The sequence below is a fragment of the Cibotium barometz genome, chromosome 19, assembly GCF_041138505.1.
Source record: "Cibotium barometz isolate CiBa-2024 chromosome 19, ASM4113850v1, whole genome shotgun sequence".
Lineage (NCBI taxonomy): Eukaryota > Viridiplantae > Streptophyta > Polypodiopsida > Cyatheales > Cibotiaceae > Cibotium > Cibotium barometz.
Window position 1 is genome coordinate 23,147,894 of NC_141064.1, and position 23,588 is coordinate 23,171,481.

The window sequence follows — 23,588 nt, forward strand, 5'->3', positions numbered from 1 at the left end:
ATTAATATACATAAACTAAAAGCATAGAAAAAAGCCATTAATTTAGCCTCAAGCATAGATTAATCTTGGATTAAGGAAAAGCTTTATGAAAAGCTTCATTTGGATTGAGAATGGGTCATGAGTATGACCATTTCTTGAGTGAGAGAGAGAATTTACATAAAAACCATTTGAATTAAGTATAAATAGAAATTTATGTAATTCTTAACTATCATTAATCAATTAACTTCAATAGAATTCATCAAATTATGTAACTCTTCACTACCATTCATCAATTTATGTAATTCTTAACTATCATTAATCAATTAACTTCAATAGCATTCATCAAATTATGTAACTCTTCACTACCATTCTTAACTATCATTAATCAATTAACTTCAATAGCATTCATCAAATTATGTAACTCTTCACTACCATTCATCAATTAACTTCAATAGCATTCAAAAACCATTCCAATTAAGCTTCTCAAGCTTGAGAGGGGTTGAGAAGAGAGAAACATTGAGAAATTATAGAAAATGATCAAAATTCACTAATTACCTTACAAATTGCTTGATTCTTTGTTCACGGTAGAGGCCCCCAACCAATAAATTGGTTAAGTATGTTGATGGAGCCACCAATGGGGATTGAAGAACGAGGGAAGCTCCAATTTCTTCAATTTGGAGAGAATTTTAGAGAATAGTAGAAATTAGCATTATTTCAGCATAACTCTAGTATAGTAAAATTCTTCTATTTTTTTTTCAAAGGACTCATGTTCTATTTATAGGAGAGGGAAGCTCTAACCAAAGCTAACTGAATTCTAGAATTTTTCAAATTCAATTTGGTTGAATTTGGACTAGATTTGGACCTAGTTTGGTTACTTTTTGATTCGATTTGGTTCCATTTTGATTTGGTTTGGTTCAAGAGAGAGGAGAGATAAAAATATCACATTATTTTTGAATTTAAAAATCATTCAAGCATGTGAAATATGCACCTCCTTTAAAGAATTCCCCTTCCTTACATATGTGTCAAAATGGAATCTTATACCCAAAATATCTCATATTTTTAATATTGCTCATAGTTTTTTACTAATAAACCTTGTACATTTTCAACTCTTCATCTTATGTGAGCATTTACTCCTTTTTGGATACCCAAAATATCTCATATTTTTAATATTGCTCATAGTTTTTTACTAATAAACCTTGTACATTTTCAACTCTTCATCTTATGTGAGCATTTACTCCTTTTTGGATACCCAAAATATCTCATATTTTTAATATTGCTCATAGTTTTTTACTAATAAACCTTGTACATTTTCAACTCTTCATCTTATGTGAGCATTTACTCATTTGTGGGTATCTTCTTTTACAAATTGGATTTATCTCCTCCCTACACATGGATTGATGCTATTGGCCCATAGGAACCTTAATTGGACCATAATCCAAAAATTTCTGAAAATCTAGACCCTTAGGCTAAGGTCCTTTATACCCATTTCCAATTAATTCTAATTGCACATTGGAAAGTTCTTTTTGAATTTCTATTTTAGGAAAACTTATTTTAATAAGATAAGATAATTTTCTATCCAAAAATATAAAAAATCTGAATATTCTCTCTCTAGAATATTTTCTCTCTCTAGGTTAAAACAGTTAGAAACAAGGTCTTTTATATTTCTGAAGAGGGATAAGATGCTGGACATTTTGAGAGGTTGGGGAGGAATCTTACAAGGCCGATATGCAAAATGAAAAATTACAGCAAAACAACTATGCATCCTCGAGCAGAAACAATGAGGATAATGAAAGGTTGTTTGTTATGCAGCATGTCATGAATGCCATGTCTGAAAATGTTGAAGCAGTACAAAAAGATGATGTATGGTATGTTGATTCAGGTGCTTCGAACCACATGACAAGTCATGGGGAGTGGTTCCAGGAGATGAAAAACCCGGAAAGACCAGGTTTTGTGGAAACAGGAGATGACACTGCTCATCCAATTGCCCATGTTGGAGATGTGCCATTATCTATGCAGGATGGCAAAGTGAAGTACCTTGCAGATGTACTTCATGTACCGAACATAACAAAGAATCTGGTTTCAGTTGGCCAGATGATCGAGTAGGGTTTGCAAGTTCGGTTTAACCCTGATGGTTGTTATGTTGAAGACTTTAAAGACAAGTGCAAGTTGGTTGCAAAAGGCAACAGAGTGGGCAGAATGTTTACGTTGAATGTAAACATGCCTGAAGTGAGTGTTGCGATATTTGCAAATGGTTCAGAAATTGTTGCAGACACAGACATTTGGAATAAAAGGATTGGACATGTGAATTGCAGAGATTGAAGTCTATGCAGACTAAAGGAATTGTGACAGGGCTGCCAAAATTTAAAGTAGAAGGTATGCAGAGAATATGTGAAGCATGCCAATTTGGGAAGCAAACAAAGCATGTATTTCCACGTAACAGATATGTGAGCAGAAATACACTAGATGTTGTGCATTCAGATGTATGGGGTCCTACGAAGACCATATCTATGGGAGGCTCTATAGGTATTATGTGACGTTTATTGATGACCACACAAGGAAAGTGTGGGTATACTTCATGAAGGAGAAGAGTGAGGTGTTCACTCACTTTCAGAATTTTAAAGTTATGGTTGAAAAGCAAACAGGAAAATATGTAAAGTACCTAAGGTCAGATGGAGGGGGAGAGTACTTCTCCAATGAGTTCTCTGAATTTTTGAAGAAGAATGGTATTCATAGACAGTTTACATGTAGATACACTCCGCAGCAAAATGGAGTTGCTGAGCAGAAAAACAGGAGTTGCTGAGCAGAAAAACAGGCACATTGCTGAGATTGCGTGAGCATTGATGGAAGAGAAGAATATGCCACATAGCTATTGGGCTGAGGCTGTTTCTATAGCAGTCTACATCATGAACAGGACACCAACTGCAACCATACATGATGTAACTCCAGAGGAGAGGTTTACTGGCAGAAAACCTGTTGTCTCATGTAAAAGTTTTTGGATGCATTGCATATGTGCATGTGCCAGATGAGCTGAGAACTAAGTTGGATCCAAAAGCTGAAAAATGTGTGTTTATTGGATATTCCCTTGAGCAAAAGGGATACAGGTGTTATAACCCTGCTACACGTGAGTTGAGGGTAAGTAGGGATGTTGTTTTTGATGAGATGAGTAGCTGGTATGCTACTGAAAAAGAAGCTATTGGGGTTGATGTGAGTGTAAGTGTGGTTGCACGGAATGCAAGTCAGCAATCACAGTCTTTGAGTGGACCAGGAGAGTCCTCTTCTAGTGGGTCTGTTGATAGACCATGGAGTGGTAGGCTGCATCATAATACCAGTCCTGCAAATGTGGTTAGTACATCACATAAAGGAAAAGAGAAAGTGGTTGAGCCCCTTGGTATGCGTGACATTTTTGCAGGGCATTCTCATGTTGATGGAGAGTCTAGCGGCTTAGAGATGAGCCTTGATGAGGAGCTTGGGATCCTGAGAACACCTGGTGTAAAGAAGGCTATGGAAGCCATGAATGCAAAGCTACGAAGATCTGGGAGAGTGAAGAATCCTGTGCAGAGGTTTACCTATGATGGTTATGTGGCACATCACTATGCATATATAGCAAAGGTTGTGCAGGTTGTAGAGCCCACATGCATTGATGAGGCTATTGGAAATGTGTGTTGGGAGAAAGCTATGGATGAGGAGATGAATGCACTATATGGAAATGAGACTTGGGATTTAGTGCAATTGCTTGAAGGCAAGAAAGCCATTGGATGCAAGTGGGTGTACAAAGTAAAACATAATAGTGATGGAAGCATAAACAGGTACAAGGCTAGATTGGTAGCCAAAGGATATGCACAGACATATGGCATTGATTATGAGGAAACTTTCAGCCCAGTTGCCAAGATGGCAACAATGAGAGTTGTGATAGTAGTGGCTGCGTCAAAGCAATGGTCTTTACATCAGATGGATGTAAAGAATGTATTCTTGCATGGGGATTTGCAAGAAGAGGTGTATATGTTGCAGCCACCTGGTTATGAGGATGTGGGTCACCCCGAGCATGTTTGCATGTTGAAGAAAGCCTTGTATGTCTTAAAACAAGCACCAAGAGAATGGTCTAAGAGACCAAGCTTAAACTAAATCTGATGAAGTTTCCCTTTGCAATATCCTTAAGAATTTTGGTATACCACATGGTGTCAAAAGAAGGACTAGCTAAGTACTATTGATTCATAAAAGGTGAAGGTAATCCACACTATGCTGCCATCGAAGAATCTTAAAGAAAAAGAAAGAATCCTAAGAATGATAAAATAGCACAGAACATTTTTAAGACATCTACTTAGGTGGCATATTCAATGTACCAATGACAAAATTAAATGCAGTGTATAAATAAATGGGCAAAGGAATGTGACAAAGAATTTGGCTGGTTGATGAAATTTCTAACTACAGCTCCTAATCACCTTGGATTGGAAAAACCATATCATGTATTCGTGGGGATATATCTGATGTGGCAATAGGTAGTGTATTAATGTAAAAATAAAAGGAAGGCTAGTACTAGGCCAACTTATCATGCAAACAAGATGCTCTCCAAGGTAGCACAAAACTACAACGAGAATCCCTTGGACTCATATACTTCGTCATAAAAAATTCAAACACTACTTATATAAAGGAAAAAAATTATGTTCCACATGGATCATTAAGCATTGCTTTATCTTGTTAACAAGACAAATTTGATAGGCAAGTTGGCTAAGTGGATGTTACTCCTCTAAGATTTTGATTTAACATCACACCACCTTAGGAAGTAAATATGCAATGATAGACTTTCTCTCTAGATTATTGAATGGTGGAGAACCCATAAAATCTAGAATATCATCAATGGATGCAGTAGAACTGTTTACATCAATGGTCTAGCAGTAGAGGTAATTGGTAATATTATGATATGCTGACCTTTCTACACATTAGTTTATGTTTTGTGAAAACATGACAAGCAATCAACATAAGAAGATGGCACTAAAAAGTAGAATGTTTACATTGGTAGTTGATTTGTTATTAAAATCGGAGTAGATTAAATACTTCACCATTGTATTCTCAATCATGAGAAACAATCCATTATGATGGAAGCTCATCAGGGCATTTGTGGTGGTCACTTTGGAGGTGACATGCCAAGCAAGAAGATAATACAAGAATGCCTAGGGTGGCCAATTTTGTGTTAAAGAATGCTTGATATTTTCCAAGTAATTAGATGTATGTTAGAGGCTAGGTCAATCAGCCAACTACAAGTCCAAACGCCTCACAAAATTCAATTTTACCAATTGAAGCATTAATTAAATGTGGATTAGAATTCATCAAGAAGGTCAACGTTGCTACTAACAATACTGAAAAAGATAATCAACAAAAATAGGATAGCTTGGTATTAGAAGCTACAAAATCGACATTATGGGCTTTCAAAATAGCATACAAGTTTGAACTCGGCAGCCATCATTCCAATTGGTGTATTGGTGGCAGAGCTGGAAAAACTTATGCTCATGGAGTTCCTTCTTCCAAGCATGAGAGTGTTACTATAGAAGTTACTTTCCTTGAATCAGCCTTTATGTAGCACAAACTAAAACAACTACTACTAGCACTGAAAAAGGACAGATATAAAAGTTTCATACTAGAGCAAAAGCTATGTAGAGGAGATGAAAAGCATGGGTGGATAGAAATATATAGGAAGGTGTTGAAATTTGGCTCAAGAATGGGTCCACATCCTAAATCTCAGATAGATAGGACCATATCAGATCATGGTTATCCAAGGGCGTCCTCAGGTGGAGTTCTATTCTCCAAGTCAGTACATGAAATTAGACTAAAACCCTCCTTTGACCAACTGAGATTAGTAGTTGAAGAGGGATCAACAAAATGGAGTGAGGAAATTAAATCTGCACGCCGATGCCAATGGATCTCACCTTGCATGCAATCTTGCTCTCTTGCTCCTACAAAGATTTCATCCCCTTCAATAGTTGCCAACATGAATATATGCAAACTCATAGACTTTGAACCATTAAACTCACTACTAGAATCTATCATTAATAATGCCTAGAGAAGACAAGACTCATTGACTTAGCCTGATTATACATGATAAACTAGTCAAAAATAGCAAGCTATAAAACTGATTGAAATAAAGTTGCACTCGTGAGCAGCAGTAGAAGAGATACTAGCAAAAGAACTCCATGTACCACCCAAAGGCATGATAAATGGAGATGCATCTTATTATCTCAAAATAGAGAAATTAGATAGGGGGTACTTTGTCGCCATAGCAAAAAGCCAAACTCAAAGATTTTACTTATATATGGTATGTCTACTATCAAAAAATATAAATATGAGAAAATTAAATTATTATAACTTGTTAAAAGTGAAAGACCCAAAAATAGTTGCCATGGGAAGACAATAAAAAGTGGGCAGGGCACACCTGAAAGAGGTTGCACAACTTGGAAGCCCATAGGAGTCTAATAAAGAGGAAGGCCAAGACACAGAACACACAAGGCAATCAAGGGAGGAGTCTAAAAGGTAAAAGCAACAAGCCCATAGAAGCTCAGCCTTCCACTCCTCACGTGTAGAAAATGCAATACACCTCTACAAATATCGACTAGCAAAAAAAGATTATTTGACTAGACACAAAACACATTGTAAGATCCCTCCCAAAGGTAAGTCTAAGATCATTCATACGGGTAAACGCCTAGTAAAAAGAAAATTTTTCCCCTTGAGAGAGAGAGAGAGATGATTGCTAAATAGAATAATTAAATGGGAAAGTTGTTTTTAATTCCATGGTCTGGCAAAGGAAAGCAAAATGTGAATCAGTAATTAGCCACGAACCAAAGCCTACTCTAATCACACAAATCCACACCTAAATACTCCAATAGCACACATAGTTACACAAATCAGCTCCAATTATACTCTAAACACATCTCCTCAATATTCTATCAAGGAGTTTCATCCAAGGGCAAGATAGAGTGAGAATAATAGAAGACTTTTGAGTAGAAAAATAACTCTACTTCCTTATCTCATCTAAGACTAATTGATCCTCGACAAGGCGGTGCCATTTATTTAGGTCAAGAAACTTCTTACTCTCTCTAACAAGGAGCCAAAGTGCTAGTGGTTATTAGACCACTTATCTTGGATCATGGAAGTCCCTATTGGAGAGCCTAAAGAGGCTAAGAGTTATGTCACGTCAATCCCACTTGTTTCAACCCTTTCTTGGACTCTCAAATCGACTAAGTAATTCTTCTAAAAGGCAATGGTTAATTTCCTTTTGTCTAGATTCTCCTAATCTAGAACCTTTGAGCACTTTAACTTTTCCCAAATTAACCCAAATAACTCTCACTCCTAATTTTGCATTGTGCAGCTTCCATACAAGCTTCTTCCGACACACAGAAGCTTTTGCTTCACACCATCTCACATACACGACACCTTTAAATCAACACACAAGATGTATACTCACAAGCCTGTCCCCCATTCATCTTGGCTAATCCCTCTCTCACCTCTTCTTAGAACATCATCACCTCAGCCCTCTAGCGGCCCTCAGTCACCAGCCCCGCCGCCGTAGCAAACCAACAAGACACACACATCCCTCGGCTCAGACACCAAGGGGCAGCAACCCAAGGAAACAACCCATCTCTCTCTCTGTGCTACCAGCAGTTGCGCCAAAACACAACAAACCTGCTCGCCAGCAGCTATACTCCCTCTTCCTTGCTACCAGCCACCACCGCCTCCGTTACGCTTGGCGGAGCTACAGTCAGAGTAGCGAGGACCTGGAAGTCAACTTTGCTAGCCATGATGACGTCTCGGAAGGCCTGGAAGATGGCCACGATGCCAAGAGGGCCTCCGCTATCACTCGTGCTTCACCAATATGTGCGGCGCCCGCACCTTTTTCATAGCTCTGCACCTCTACGATAGCTATACAAATGAACACACCACCTTTCACTCAAAGGCAGCTACCCAACAAAAGAACTCTTTTTTCTTCTTTTTTTTGTCACCACCAGTGCGGCCTTGCAGAGCTTCTCCTCTCTCTCTCTCTCTCTCTGTGCTTCCATTCCTTTTTTGGTGTGCATGCTCGTCCTTTTACCAGCCGGCCCACGAGGCATCCATGTGCTTCCTAATTTTAGCCCAAGAATCGGCTGGTTTTTTTGCTATGACCAGCGACCATAGTTATTGCCTCACACTTGGTATACATGTCCACCAAGAGCACCACCTATCATAAGGTCGTTTCCCACTGGTAGCCATACACACTGCTGCAATGAAAAAAACTTCAAATCTCAAGCACTTGCTCCCCAAAAGAAAAATGCATGTACTAGGCTACTACCAAGCCATCCACTTTGTACACCTGCCAGGGCATTCAGGGCAAAGCTTTTTTACATGCCATGCATCCCATATGTACACAAGCCCAAAACACTTTTACTAAATTTTGCCTGACATACTTTGCCCAACCCCTAGCCTGCTGAATCATTTATGATCAGCATCAAAAAGCATACGACCACGTTTCCCTCTGTCAATCCTTTTAGCATCATACAATGTAACCAAAACATCTCTATTCCATGTGTTCGAGGAAACATTGTTATTTTCCTAAGGCCATCCCACATCCCACAACATAATATAAGAACCTTTGAAAACAAAGCTCTTGACATATATAGCATCTTGCCTCATCTCAATTCCATAATCACTGATGTAGTCAACGCTATTATTGGAAAACCAATGAAGCAACTCCTGCTGAGGGTAATAACTAATAAAAGTTTCATCAAGAAAGACCTGCTGTGCACATCCCAAAGAACAAGACTCTATAACCTGTTGCCCCATAGCACTCTCTTGTCCATCAACATAAGAAACATTACCATCAAAGTGATCGACTATAGGCAAAACAAACTCCCCTTCAAAAGGCACCATTGCCAAAGCATCCACCTCAGTTTTTGTGTGTTCATCTTTATCAAGGCCAATAAGAAATTCATCTTTATCAAAGCATCCACCTCATCTTTTGTGTGTTCATCTTTATCAAGGCCAATAAGAAATTCATCTATCACAGCATCCATAGTCTCATCCATAGCATCAACATCATTCATAGTCTTCTGGTGTGTCGCTCCTCCTTCATAGCATGAATTCTGCTCGTGGCTTTCTTAACATTAACGCACATCTGATCATCCAACTCCAACTTGGGTTCATCATCCTATAGACTTTCTACATCCCACTCATCCCACAAAGGTACAATGCATACTCTTTCACATCACATGCATGCATCTGCTTATGATTCACTTGTACCTCAACCATAGCATCCAAAGGAAGCACATCAGGATCTTGAAGGAAATCTACCTCAAAAAACATATACTCTTCAAGGGCATCCTCTGTCATTAAATCAATCGCCACTTCCTCGCATTCTTCCTGTATGGCCTCTTCTTGTTGGGCAACCTTATCACAAAGCACTTCCTCATCAATAACCAGGGTAGCCATCTCTGCATCCTCCTCACTGGATGAAGTGTCCTCTGTTCCCTCACTTGTAGTAGTGCTACTAGTCGTGTCATCAACACTCGAATCTGCTTCATTTTCCCTTTCATCATCAACAGGCTTCTGATTATCCATATTAAACTGCTTTTTATCCCCTCGCATGTCATACAAAGTAATGACCCCTTTCCTCCAATCTTGAACAGCCTTCACCGCTCTTAGCCATGGTCTTCCCAAAATGATGGGGAACGCACCCATTCCTGTCGGCATAACATGACAATCCACAAGCACCCTTACATCAAAAGCCTGCAGTTCTAACCCCTTGACCACCTCTAAGCATTTGACCTTCTGGTGATTGGCCAACCGAATACAGAAACCAGACGCTTCAGTAATATGAAGACCAAGCCTCTCCAGAGTTGCTAGTGTGATTACACAAATTTGTGCACCACCATCTATGTATGCTTCTCCCAAATTCTTCCCTTTGTGCCATACATCCACCAAGACATATATCAGGCAACTCCTCAACAGATAAAATAGTTACTATCCCTCTGGCAGGCTCTTTCTCTCTCGAGTTCACAAGTCTTTTCCACTAACATTTCAATTTGGGAGGTAACTCCATGAATTGCCCAAAAGTAATATTAGCTTTCCTTCCAGCCATGTCCTCCTGCAAATTGTAGCTACCCTGCCCAACCCCTAGTGGAAAATCAATCACTTGAAACTTCCTACGAGGCTTTCGTTTTCGCTTGACCTTTACATCCCCTCGTTCCTTTACTTTACCTTTCTTCTTGCTAGGCCCTGCAGCATCCCTGCCTTCCCTTTCCTATGGCGTCCATTTCCCCAAAGGCATTACATCAGCTTCCGTCTCCTTTGTCTTCTCAAGGGTGACCACATTACCCTTCTCCTCATTTGTCAATCCACTGGTCCCTGCTTCACCTTTAATTTCAATTCCATAATCATTTGCCCTATTGGGAATTAGAGAGGGTAAGGGATACATATCACCCCCCATTCGCGGCGGCTTATCACAGTCGGGACTTATATGCCCCAATTCACCACAATTCCAACATGTAGGAATAAACCGTCTATCCTTGCCAAAACCACGGCCACTTCCATAGCATGTCTGACCTTCAACCCCTTCCTGATTATAGCCTCTGCCTCGGCCACGTCCACCACCACCTGTGTTCCCTATCATTTTCAAACTCAGATTCTTCATACAATCCACTATTTGCCTCATGTCTTGTTGAAGCCCTTCATCAGAAGCTGTAACAGCTGTGGGTGCCACCTTTGTCCCCTGTGGTGTGGCATTATTCATTTGAGCTTTTGTCGGTTGCACTCTTTCCAGCACGGTTCTCATCGGTACCGCTTCTACCCTTCTAATTTCAAGCCTCACTACCACTGGAACCATCCCCAGCTGGTTCATCCATTGTTGCAACTTCCAATCCTTTGATTTGGCTATCTCCACAGCATCCTCATAAGATTTGGGCTTCTTTAGTTCAACCTTCCACCGAATGCCTCCCTTCAACGATCCTTCTTCATCATGTCCGGAGGCACTTGATCCTCCCCCAAAGCCCTCCACACAAGGTCTCCCACAGCAAGGAGAATTTCTTCACATAATCATCAATTGGCTCCAATTCGCCCTGTGTTAACCCCTGCACTTCATGCCAGACTCTGTCTGGATCCTCAATCTTCTTGAACCTGTTCAAAAGTGCACTCTTCAATCCATCCTCAGTCATTGGAATGCGTGACTCAACATCCCTTAATGACTCTTCAAAAGTTCTGAACCATGCCCTCGCATCTCCCTTTAAACATATATTCAGCAACCGCAATACCTGCGCTGGCTCGTTGATGTGGTTGCTTATGCACGCAACCTCCATCCTTTCAAGAAAATCTACTACATCTTCATTAGGACCACCAAAAAACTCTAGATACGACATCATTTTAATCCCCAAGCTTCACCTCAAATCCAAGAAAAACATCTTTCCTGAAACCTTCAACTCCTAGTTTCCACTAACGAGGAGTTTCAAGCTATTCAACAAAGACTGAATATTTCTCATATGGGAAAGGTATTGGAGTTCTCATTGGTCCAGGACACCAACTCAACAATCAACATATGGACAGGGGATTTACTTGTTAATGATGAGAATTAGAAAGTATGTTTAGAGCAATGTTTATTATCGTGTTGAAGTTCCTTTTATTACATTTGTTTTGTCGGCTCATAGACAACATTGTTTTGCACCTTGAGATGTTTGAGGATGATTTAATCACATGCGATGCAGGCAAACATGTGGGAACACTGGGAAAGGACAGAATTGGGACAGTACATTAGTCAACTGAGATTTCCACAACCGGTCATTTTCCACAAGAAATTCTCAAAGGAAAATGCAAAATTCCCTTTGTTTACAATCAAGAAATTATCTAGGTACCTTGGAGGACATCCCATCAGGTGGAATGTAGACAAATTCATGCTTTTAGAGAAGCAGTTAGTGCTTTGAATCTTTGGGTAGGCCCCCGGGGTATATTCACTGAGGAGTAAATATTTCTTAGCATATACTGCATACGGTTTAACATGTGGGATTAGGGATCCCAAGATGTTAAGTAATTATGAGAAAAGGGGCTTTTAAGATTCAAAAATCCAGGGTTCATCTAGTTTTATAGGATGTTACACAGACATCTTCAAAAAGGGCAAGGCTTCATGCACCCGAGGATGAGGAACTTAGTTGTAGACTCCTATCTCTTGTAATAACCACTTCTACAAAAGTTTTAATATTAATCATTGATCTATGGGTATCCAAAACTTTCCATGTCTTTGTTTTGTGCGTCACCATTCTCCATGCTTAATACTTGCATTCGATCTCCTCCATATATCTTCCATTCTTTCTCTGTTCATAATTTTCATTGGTTGATTAATTTATGATGCTTTGAATTGTTCCTTCTTTTTGGCTATGTGAAGAAGCTTCCTATATGTCCACTGATGCAATTCTTCTAATCTGTTAGCTTTTTTTATTCCTCCGCCATGTCTTGTATATGGTAAAAATACCCAAAGAGTGGTTGAGAATGTGTTTTCTCCATTCCTTGGGTTAGCCATATTGATAAACTACCATACTTCTTTGCAAAACAAGGAGTATGATTGTAGATAATGTGCTATAAAAGAAAAAAACAATATTAAACTAATTAGTACATTTTTAAACATACAGTTTAAAAATTTCTTCAGTGTATAATCAATCAGATACCATATAGTGGATGATGTGTTGATCTATCGATGCATCAATCATTGATCACTTGAACTCTTCTAGCATTGTTTGAAAGATGTCATGGTCTGTCTTCTTCCACACTTTCTTGTCACAAAACTTAAACATAGTGTCTAAATATTTTCACACATTGGCTTTACGTGTTCTTGCTTTTGCCATCGTCTACATGGTCTATTATTGCATTGTGAATGCTCTCCCATCGATTGTATTTCATGGTCTATAGTGATTGTCTTCTTCTATGAAGAGGATTATCATGTGGTGTTAATGGAGATAGAAACCTTCTTTCTTTCACACCCCCAATGGAAGATTTCTAAGGTAAATCCTTCCCACCCTTAGACCTTTTTTTGTCTCGTTCAATCTTTACATGTCCACCATCCAAGCCAATGTCTGATAGAACTTTCTCTAATGCTTTGATGGATTTGACCTTTGTTGTATTGTGCTGTAGAGTCCATGGAAAACATATGCATAAAAACAAGAGTTTTTCAATGATTTTGCAAAGAGCATGCATTGTACAAATGCGGACTCTTCACAATAGAATATCAAGAACTAGCTTGTAATCTGGGTCTTTCAAGTCAGTGCCTTCTTCCAATACCTCGTATCAAACACCTTTGCACTGCACATGCAATATATGCAGGGAGTTTTTGAATTGGCCCCCTTTGACACATTGTACATACATTTCAGAGTTTTAAGATCACCTATTATATGCCACTTCACCTATGCCTTGCACACCCAAAATTTTATCATTTCTCTGCTGGCGCTGATGATCTCGGGTATAGATGTCTTAAGAAAAACCCAATGCGAAAAATCAAAATTCTCTATGTCTACCTACAGCACACAAAACACATATGAATGCAACACACATTGCTTGTTATAGTTTTGCACAAATTGATCTCTAATAAATTTTACCTCTAAGGATCTCAAGGAGAATATATTGCTTTCAGACTAAACACTAAACCATCTAGGATCATCCCATTTAATAGATAGATCAAGTGCCATGTTCATCAATGTGATGGTAACCCTTTCTAACTTTCTTTCCTTCACAATTTGACACTCATCAAGCTTTAGCACAAATTTGAGGACACCATCACATTCTTCAGGAGTAACTTCAAAAAATTAGATGGCATACGATTGCAAGGCCTCCAAGTCATAAAAAATATTATTGTATTTATTATATACCACATCTCCTTTTGGCGTAGCATATATGTCTTCAATGTGAAATGGGGTTCCCAATGTTTGTAGTACCTCTTCATTTACTTGTCTGCATATTTTTTTACTAAAGAAGGATTGGGCAATAATGACCCTTTCATACTAGAACCCTTCATCTTTTCCTACAAAGTCTTATAAATGGCTAAGTACCCTCTTCAAGTATTGCCTAGATGTTCTATGGATTGAGTTGATTCTTTTTAATAAAGTCTCCGATCTACTTTTTTACAACCTTCTTATATTTCTTTTCCTTCATCGTTGCTTCTACATATTGGCGATCTAAAAGAAGACTAAAATGTGCGCTAGAAGATTCTATTGTTGATTCTTTATCAGGGTGCAACAATGATCTGATATAAAATTGAAATGAAAAAATTAATACACATGAATGTTTGTAATAATGATTGAAGTTTATAAAAATATTGCAATAACAACAATCAACCAATTAATAGAAAAGGAGCTTACTTGATTGCATGTATTCTCTTCTTGATGCCACCACTCCCTAGCTTCATTTTCTAATATCCTTTTTTTTTTTGTCTTCATAGACCTAATGAGGTCTACTTAAGTCTTAATTCATTCCTTTGTTTTTGAAGCCCTAGAATGGTTTCCCTGTTGCTTAATAGTTATGTACACATTACTCCATGGTTTTCTTCAAATAGAAGTTCTCCTTCTCAAATAAATATCTTTCTAACTTAAGAACATTGTGTATTGTTGTTTCTATCCTAAGAGCCCATTATAGCCATCTCCAACATAGTTAAGCAAAGATGTCATATTCTTAAATGGGGATGTGGAGTTTGTAAAATGGTCTTTTGGATATAGCCTCCCATCAATCCATATATCTATGTTTTTCTTCCCTTCCAATCTTAACATTTCTTTAGATTCTAAAGCAATAAACAAAGAATTGGGTTTATTTCTCTTATACTCAGAGGCTCATATTCATATTCAAGCTCGATGTGCAAGTTGTAAATGTCGCTTCTCTCTATATTCCTCCTTGCTCTTGATCCCTCTGCCATCCTCTTGATCTGTTCCTTGATGTCCTAGGGTTTAAGGTAATGCAACAATATTACATGTTAGAGATTTTTTCTATGCATCTATAAAGGGATTTCCCTTGATTACCAAAATCAGAATGGAAATAAAAAGGTGCCAAAATAGGAACTTAAGTCAAACTACTTTTGGATGAGCTTTGTTCAAATTTTGAGAAATATGCTATTTCGGCATCCAAATAAAATTTTTGTGAGATATGAGCCATTAGACTTTGAAAACTGGCCATACTCTAAATGTACTTCACTTTCCAGATAGTTTGTACTACATGAACAAGAAAACATGATTGAAAACTTTGAAAACTAATAGTATTCTATAATTCTTTATCTACATTTAAGAATATATATATATATATATATATATTTTATATTTTTTATAACTTTATCTATGTTTAAGAATAGGAGAGAAAATAGACCAAAATTAATTTCATCTTTTTTTAGACTTTTTGGATTAGCTCTCTCTAAGCTAAGCTGGCACTTCTTAGAGGGCCCAAAGTTGAGTCCAAAATTCTCCTAATACAAACCTTGACGAATAAGGTGCTTCAACCTTTCCTTGTTTTGGTCTTCTTTGACAATATATTGGTGTATAAAAAGAGTGAAGAGGAGCACTTGATTCACGTACGCATGGTTTTCGATGCATTGAGAGCTAACCAATTATATGCCAAAGAGAGTGGCAAGTGTGACATCAAGTACTTGGCCACATTATGGAAAAAAAATGGTATAAGGGTGGATCCAAAAAAGAAGGTGGAATGTGTGAAGAAGCGGCCAACTCCTACCAATATCAGACAATCGAGGGGATTCTTGTGTCTATCATCCTTGTATATACAAGGTTTATTGAGAAGTATGCTCACATTGTGGCTCCATTGATGGATAAGCTTAAGTGTAAAGCTTTCTTTTGGGATACTAGAATCCATAAGAGCTTTGAAGAGCTAAAATGTATACTTATTTATACTCCTATTTGGTATTCTTGGACTTTTCCAAGCCTTTAATATAAGGGTAGATGCATGTAGAAGAGGCATTGGTATCATGTTGTATCAAAATCATGGGATGATTGCATTTGAAAGCCGTAAACTCGATGACAAAGATATGGAGAAATATTTATATGACCAAGAGATGATTGCTATCTTGTACGTAATCAAGAAGTGGCATCACTATCTCTATGGAAGAAAGTTCTTTGTGAGAAATGATCATAGGGTTCTCAAGTATTTCTTGTTTCAACCCAATCTCTCTCCCAAGCAAAGAAGGTAGTTTGGCAACCCTTCACAATTATGATTTTGAGATCAATTATACAAAGCGAAAGGACAATGTGGTGGCCAATTCACTTTCAAGGATGTGGGCATGTTCATTACAGCCATCACAGAAGTTCATAAGGATTGGATTGTTGATATCCAAGAAAAGTATATGCTTTATAAAGAGGCATCACATGTGGTATATAAATTATAGCATGATGACTTGCCTCATTTCAGATTGCATAATGGTTGTACCTCATTTGGAATTCAAGCAAAAAGTTTTGGTTGAGATGAATTCTTGGGACATTTGGGTCTCTTGATGCAATAAGAAATAGTTTTCATTCGAAAAGCCTATGGGGAGATGTGCATGAGTTTGTCTCAAGTGTATGCCTTATCAACTCAAAAGGACCCCACACATAAACCCGGTGGTTTGCTTCAACCTCTGGAAGGTAAGTGGATGTATATTGTAATGGATTTCATTACCGGACTTCCTCTTACGAAGAGGGGATGATATAGCATTTATGTGGTGGTTGATTGCTTGATAAAAGTTGCCCACTTTGTGCCTACAAAGGTGAAATGTCTGGAATCTATGGTTGCAAGCCAATTCATGGAATTTGTGTTCAAGTTGCATAGTATGCTGCAACAAATAGTGAGTGATCAAGATGTGAAATTCATGGGTACTTTTTTGGCATACACTATTTGAGAGCATGGGCACTCAATTAACTCCTGGCATAACCTACCATCCAAAAACCGATGATCAAACAACAGAAAGGGTCAAACGATGGCTTGAGACTTACTTGAGGAGTTATTGTTATGAGATGCAACATGCATGGGATGAGTAGTTGCATTTGGTAGAGATTGCCTACAATAGTACCTACCATGTGAGCATTTTGATGTCGCCTTTTGAGGCTATGTATGGCTATAAGGTGCATGTACCTATTGTGGCTTTTAAGCAAGAGAATGTGAACACTCAGCTGAGGATGAAGTGGAAAGAATGCAAGCCCTTTTGTAAATATGCAAAGATAATATCAAGAAGTCTCAAGAAAAGATGAAGCATTATGAAGATGCACATACAAGACCATTGGAGTTCAAAGAGGGTGATTATGTGTTCTTGAGGATACCTAAGATATAGTTCTCTCAAGGGAAATATCAACACTAAGCTTGCTCACTGTTATTATGGCCCTTACAAGGTTTTGAGAAGAGTTGGAGAGGTGGCATATTAATTGCTACTACCTACTACCACAAGGGTATGGTTCTCTCAAGGGTGACACCAACACTAAGCTTGCTCATCATTATTATGGCCCTTACAAAGTTTTGAGAAGAGTTGGAGAGGTGGCAATCAATTGCTACTACCTACTACCACAAGGGGAATATTTTTTAACCAGCTAGGGGTTCTAAGCTTTGTGATTTTTTAGTGAGCTTTTTTTGCTCATTTAGGTAAATGTTTAAAGTATCATCTAGATCCAGGTTAGGAGTTAGGAGATACTATTGGCTTCTTAGTCCTAGCAGTTTATTGACGAGGATGGGTAATCTCAATTCTCTAAATCAATAAAGTTTTATCTCCCCCTACTATTTTCTCCTTAATCATGACAACATATTTCAATGTGAATGTTGAATCAATGACAAAATTCTCATTATCATTTACATCAAATTGAGCTGGTAAAGTGAGACAAATAGCATCTTCTTTCTCATATTATAACATTAAAGTGTTAGAATCACAAGCGCGGAAGCAAAACACAAAAAACCATACACAACAGTAGAACACAAAGATCACATCATAGATGGGAAACAAAATCTATTAGACATGCGAGCATACAACGATGAGAGGTGATACAACCGATGTGGCACAACCACTCTCCATCCCACACGTGCCTCCACAGCCAATGCTCAGGAAAGTATGATATGAAGATAAAGAGAAATCTCACGCCCCACCTTTATATAGGCCAGGGGAGAGACATAAAGCAAAGTCGCCTGGAAATAAAAGGTACACCAATGAGATGCAATAATAACTCAAACATCCTCTCTCAACTCATAGGTGATCAGCATGAGATGCACCATAGATGCGCGAATATTGTGGATACGCCTTGGTAGTAAGCATCAAGAAGCCAAAGCTCTCATGCATAGCTCCATGGATAGCTTGTTGTGACACCATAGAATCCCTCTCTTGAGCATAACTATGCCCGATAAGATGATGAACCACACTGGCTCAATGTCAAAACACCCATGATGGACTTGAAGGCTATACCAAGCTTTAGGGATTTACATATACGCCAGACGGACGATGCGGATGAATGCGAAATGCAAGGCCCACTGCACCATATGTGCGGCATTACCATGCCCACACCACCCTCTCACTAGACGCTCTCTGGTTGGGAGCGCGTGAGAGTGATGCACCACTACTAGAAGGCCCCCACTGCTGCTACACGCACCGTATGGAATCAGAGTCGGATGAGGAATTTGAATCATATTGTCCTTTCAAGAGGCCATAACTTTATTCCGCTTCTTGCAGTCCTTTCGAACGTTCCCTTTCTTCCCCCAGTGGTAGCAATAGACCTAGCTCAATGCTCCCTTTGCACCACCACCAATCATCATAGATGACAACTTTCCCTGAGCCTGCAATATTGACTCCTCCTCAAGGAGCAAAGAGGTCAAGTCATCAAAGTCCGAAGCCCTTTGATGACACCTCAATGCCTTAGCCACCATATCATAGTCCGAAGGAAGCTTCGTACAAGAGTGCTCAACTGCTTGGTAGACAAAGCAGCAGATAAGGTAAGTAGTTTGATCATGGATGGATTTGACTTTTAAGAGGAACACATGCATGGATTCTCCCTGATTAAACTGGAGAGTGTAGAGCTGACCCTGAAGTGTGACAGCCTTCATAGAGGACTGCCCCTCATAAAGCTACTGCAGCTTTTTTGTCCATACCCCCTGAGCAATCTGCAATCGTCTCACACGTCTAAATAGCCAGTGAGACCTCTCGACGGAATGCACCAAAGCGGCAAAGGCCTTAGCATCCTTCTCTTCCCAATCAAGTAGTGCCTTAAGATAAGCATCCTTTTGTAGCAAAGTCCAGTGTGAAGTATCCCATGGCTTGATCGGCTTCAGGGATTCATTTGTAGTCATAGAGCAAAGATCCTTTTGGACAAACCAAGCTCTCATGCACAGCTTCCAATGAGCATAGTTAGGGTCCCTTAAGTCCAGCAAACAACAAATAGAAAGTAAATAAGCACAAAACCTAAAACACAGACGACACATGCTTGTGGAACAAGAGTCATGTGTACCTCGTCCCCTCTACCACACTGACACAATTTCGTCACTCAAGCAAATGCAAGGGAATAAGAAGGTGGTGTGACACAACCTTTGGTTCTGACATGTGCAAGCAATAAGCTGACATACAAACACAAGGCTAAAACCCTCTCTCGGTCTGTGCAGGACATGCGCAACGGTAAAGCACTACGTACCACTCCCCAACCCTACAGGCATAAGGGTCGGTTCATAAACATCGCCTATTGGAAGCCTCATACCTGCAGGTGATGCCAAGGACCTCGCAAAGACATCTAATCGATGTTAGAATGCACAAGTGCAGAAGTAGAACACAAACAACCATACACAACAGTAGAACACAAAGATCACAACATAGACGAGAAATGGAATCTATTAGACATGCGAGAGTACAATAATGAAAGTTGATACAACCACCCGATGTGGCACAACCATGCTCATCCCACACGAGTGCCTCCTTAGCTAGTGCTCAGGAAAGTATGATACGAAGATAGAAGAGAAAGCTCATGGCCCTCCACCCTTTATATAGGCCAAGGGAGAGACATAAAGTACAAGTCGGCTGGAAATAAATAGTACACCAATAAATAAATAGTGGAAATAAATAGTACACCAATAAGATAAAATAAATAACTTGAAAATAAAGCTGTCAAAAGCATACACAAGCTTATAAATGAACTTCTCTAAGTATTAACGACATCAATCAATCATTGAGCCTTAAGTGTTACCGATGAACTGATGAATGGCTCATAAATGTTCTTGTTGAAGTGCGCTCCAACACAAGGAACTTTTGGTCGTTCCCTATATGGTGAACTTCACGATATATAGGAAATTTTGAAAGATTTCCTAGTTATGTAGATGAAAATTTTCTATATTTAACTAGGTAATCTTATTCTCTATTTCCATATGTGGGAAATATAGGTTAATATCTAGGTAATTCATTTTTCTATATAGGAAATATGGGCAAATAAATAGGAAATTCAATTTCTTACATAGAGAATGTGAGTCAATATCTAGGTAATTCAATTTCCTATATAAGAAATATGGGCCAGTATCTAGATAATTAAATTTCTTATATAGAGAATAAATAAGAAATATGGGCTATTATTTAGGTATTTCCATTTCTTATATAGAGAATGGATTGCCTATGTGGAGAATTGAACCACAAATGATTAAATGGTTATTAAAAATTATACTTTAAAACTTTTATACTTAATATTTATGCATTAATATTATTACAAATTGAAATACTTAAATTCTGCTCTCTCTCTCTCTCTCTCTCTCTCTCTCTCTCTCTCTCGGAAACACACACACACACACACACACAAAAACTCAATACAATATACGTTAAATATGCTCTCATCTTATATGAAAAAGTACGAGAATGGTTTTACCAATCCTCATGTGACTTATATTAGGCTTGCACTAAGTTAAAATATATGCCAAAGGACAAAAGATCTGTGTTGATATTGGCAAATGATGGGAAAGAAAATTTTGTTGGTAGCACCTTGATCATTATAAATGCTAAATGTGGCTTAGTTTCAAAAGGAGAGCAAGTTTTGAGTTCAAAACAATAATCAAATGAACCTACAAGCATGGGAAGAAAGAGTGAATGCTTTGATAGAAGCTACCTACATAGCTTTCAAGGCTTAGTTTGAAGATGTATGTAGATTTTTTAAAAGGGTTTATGTTATATGTAGAAGCTACCTACATAGCCTTTAAAGATTAGTTATAGGATCCTAATAGTGCTTAGTTTAACATTGTGTAAGGAAAGTTTCAACTAATATATTTTCAAAGAGTCATTCACACAAAAGACCATAACTTTCAACTATATTTTCAAGGAGTAATTCATTACAACAAGTATTATAATATCAAGAAAGGAGTAAACATGTAGAGACATGTCAAGTGAGGAGGAAAGAAGGTGTGTCAAACACTATCTTTACTTTGTGATTAGAAAAGTAGAAGTTGATGATAAATTATTTTCTCTTGATCACATGTCTTTTTCTAAAAATGCATGGACTACAAAGCAACCCGTAAATGGTGCTTAAAGAGATCAAAATAAAGATAGAAGATTCCCACTATGGATGGTTGTTCTTGAAGAGAAGAAAGCATAAATGGTTGATCCCAGTAAGTAAGGTCATGATTATGGCTATTTCATGTGCACACATAAGCCACTTAGTTGTAAATTTTTTTTAAAAGAGCTCAATCAAAGTCTTCAAGATATGTGCATGATTAAGAAGGGGCATTTACAGAAGGTAATATTACACTTTTTTTCAAGTTAAGAATCATACATTATTTCAAAAACGTAATTGCATTCGCTATTGAAAATCATGACATGCTCTTACTAATTTTTTGGTTTATTAGCATTGTCTTCATTTTGATTGGTTAAGTGTTGGGCTTAGTGAGGTTAGGCCTTTGATCTACAAGCAAAACATTGCCATGAGTTGTAATTATCATAGAGATCATAGATCTCTTTGGTTAAGTGTTGGGCTTAGTGAGGTTAGGCCTTTGATCTACAAGAAAAACATTGCCATGAGTTGTAATTATCATAGAGATCATAGATCTCTTTGGTAAAGTGATTCAATGGAGCATCTTTGACCTCAAATTGCATCTTCACATGGTATGTATGTTGTGTAACTTGGTGGTTTCTAGATCTTTATGCAATCAACTTAGTGGCATACATAGACTTTTTGGCTCTAGTAATAGGACCATGTCAAGGTAATCTCACATGCACAAAATGATGGGAAGAAGATTTTGACAATGTGTGTGCGCTTGTGCATGCTTTCGCATATGTGAATGATGTGACCTTAGAAGCTCTTATGAGCTTATAGAATCAGATGAAAGTTCTTTGTCCCATCATATGACAATATGAATGGATAGTTTTTTTAAAAGATAATAAATGGGTAGTGTATTTATTTTTGAGATAGTTTCTTATGTAAAAGTGTATGTGACTAGGAATCGTTTGAGAGGTAAAAGTGGGCACAAGATTTGCCTCATGCTCATAAGAGTTCTTTACACTTTATATACATTTGCCACTATGCTTCTTCTTTTCCATATTGAGGTGGTAGTCATAAATATGATCTTGCTTGCATGACTAGGAATTGTTTAGAGAAGTAAAAATGGACACAAGATTTTCTTTATGCTCATACGAGTGCTTTAAACTTAATATACATTTGCCACCGTACTTCTTCCTTTCATATCAAGGTGGTAGTCATAATTAACATGATTTTGCTTGCATGTATACAAAGATTAATGTGATCATCTTATAATGTCATCAAATTTTATGACCACATAGTGTATGGTAGAAGCTCTTCAGATCTCATAAGACTATACATGAGCTCATGATCTTTCTTAAGATCTCATAATTTATGTAAGAGATCATATAGTTCATGTAAGAGCTCATATAATTAAAAAAAAACCTTGTTAGCGGTCTACTGAGATCATAAGATCCATAAGACTTCCTACGAGCACATACGATCACATAAGAGTTGAGAACAGCTCATAGAACTTAGATTGGTCCTAGTGTTTATAAAATCTTGAGATGATAAAAGAAAAGTAGAAATCACTAGAGATCTAGTCAACATGAGATGATTAGAGATGATTGTGATCTAAGATTGAAGATGACTTTGAGAGTAAGTCATACCTAAATCATAGGTGCTTACAAGATCTTGAGATAATCAAAGATAAGATTACCTTAGACCCACCAAAACCTAAGTTGAGAACTAAGAGGTTATATGCATTGAGAAGAGCTCGTAGAACTTGTACGTCTCACATGTCAAGGTAATCTCACATGCATGAGATGATGGGAAGAAGATTTTGACAATGTATGTGTGCTTATATGTGCTCTTTCACATGTGGATGTGATCTTGGAAGCTCTTATGAGCTTATAGGATCAGATGAAAGTTCTTTGGTCTCATCATATGAGATAATAAATGGATGGTGGGTAGTTATTTATTTTTTGAGATAATAAATGGGTGGTATATTTATTTTTGATATAGTTTCTTATGTGAAAGTGTATGTGACTAGGAATCATGTAGAGAAGTAAAAGTGGACCCAAGAGCTACTTCATGCTCATAAGAGTTCTTTAAACTTAATATACATTTACTGTTTTGCATAGATGTGCTTCTTCGTAGTCATAAACATGAATTTACTTGCATATATACAACTTAGATTAA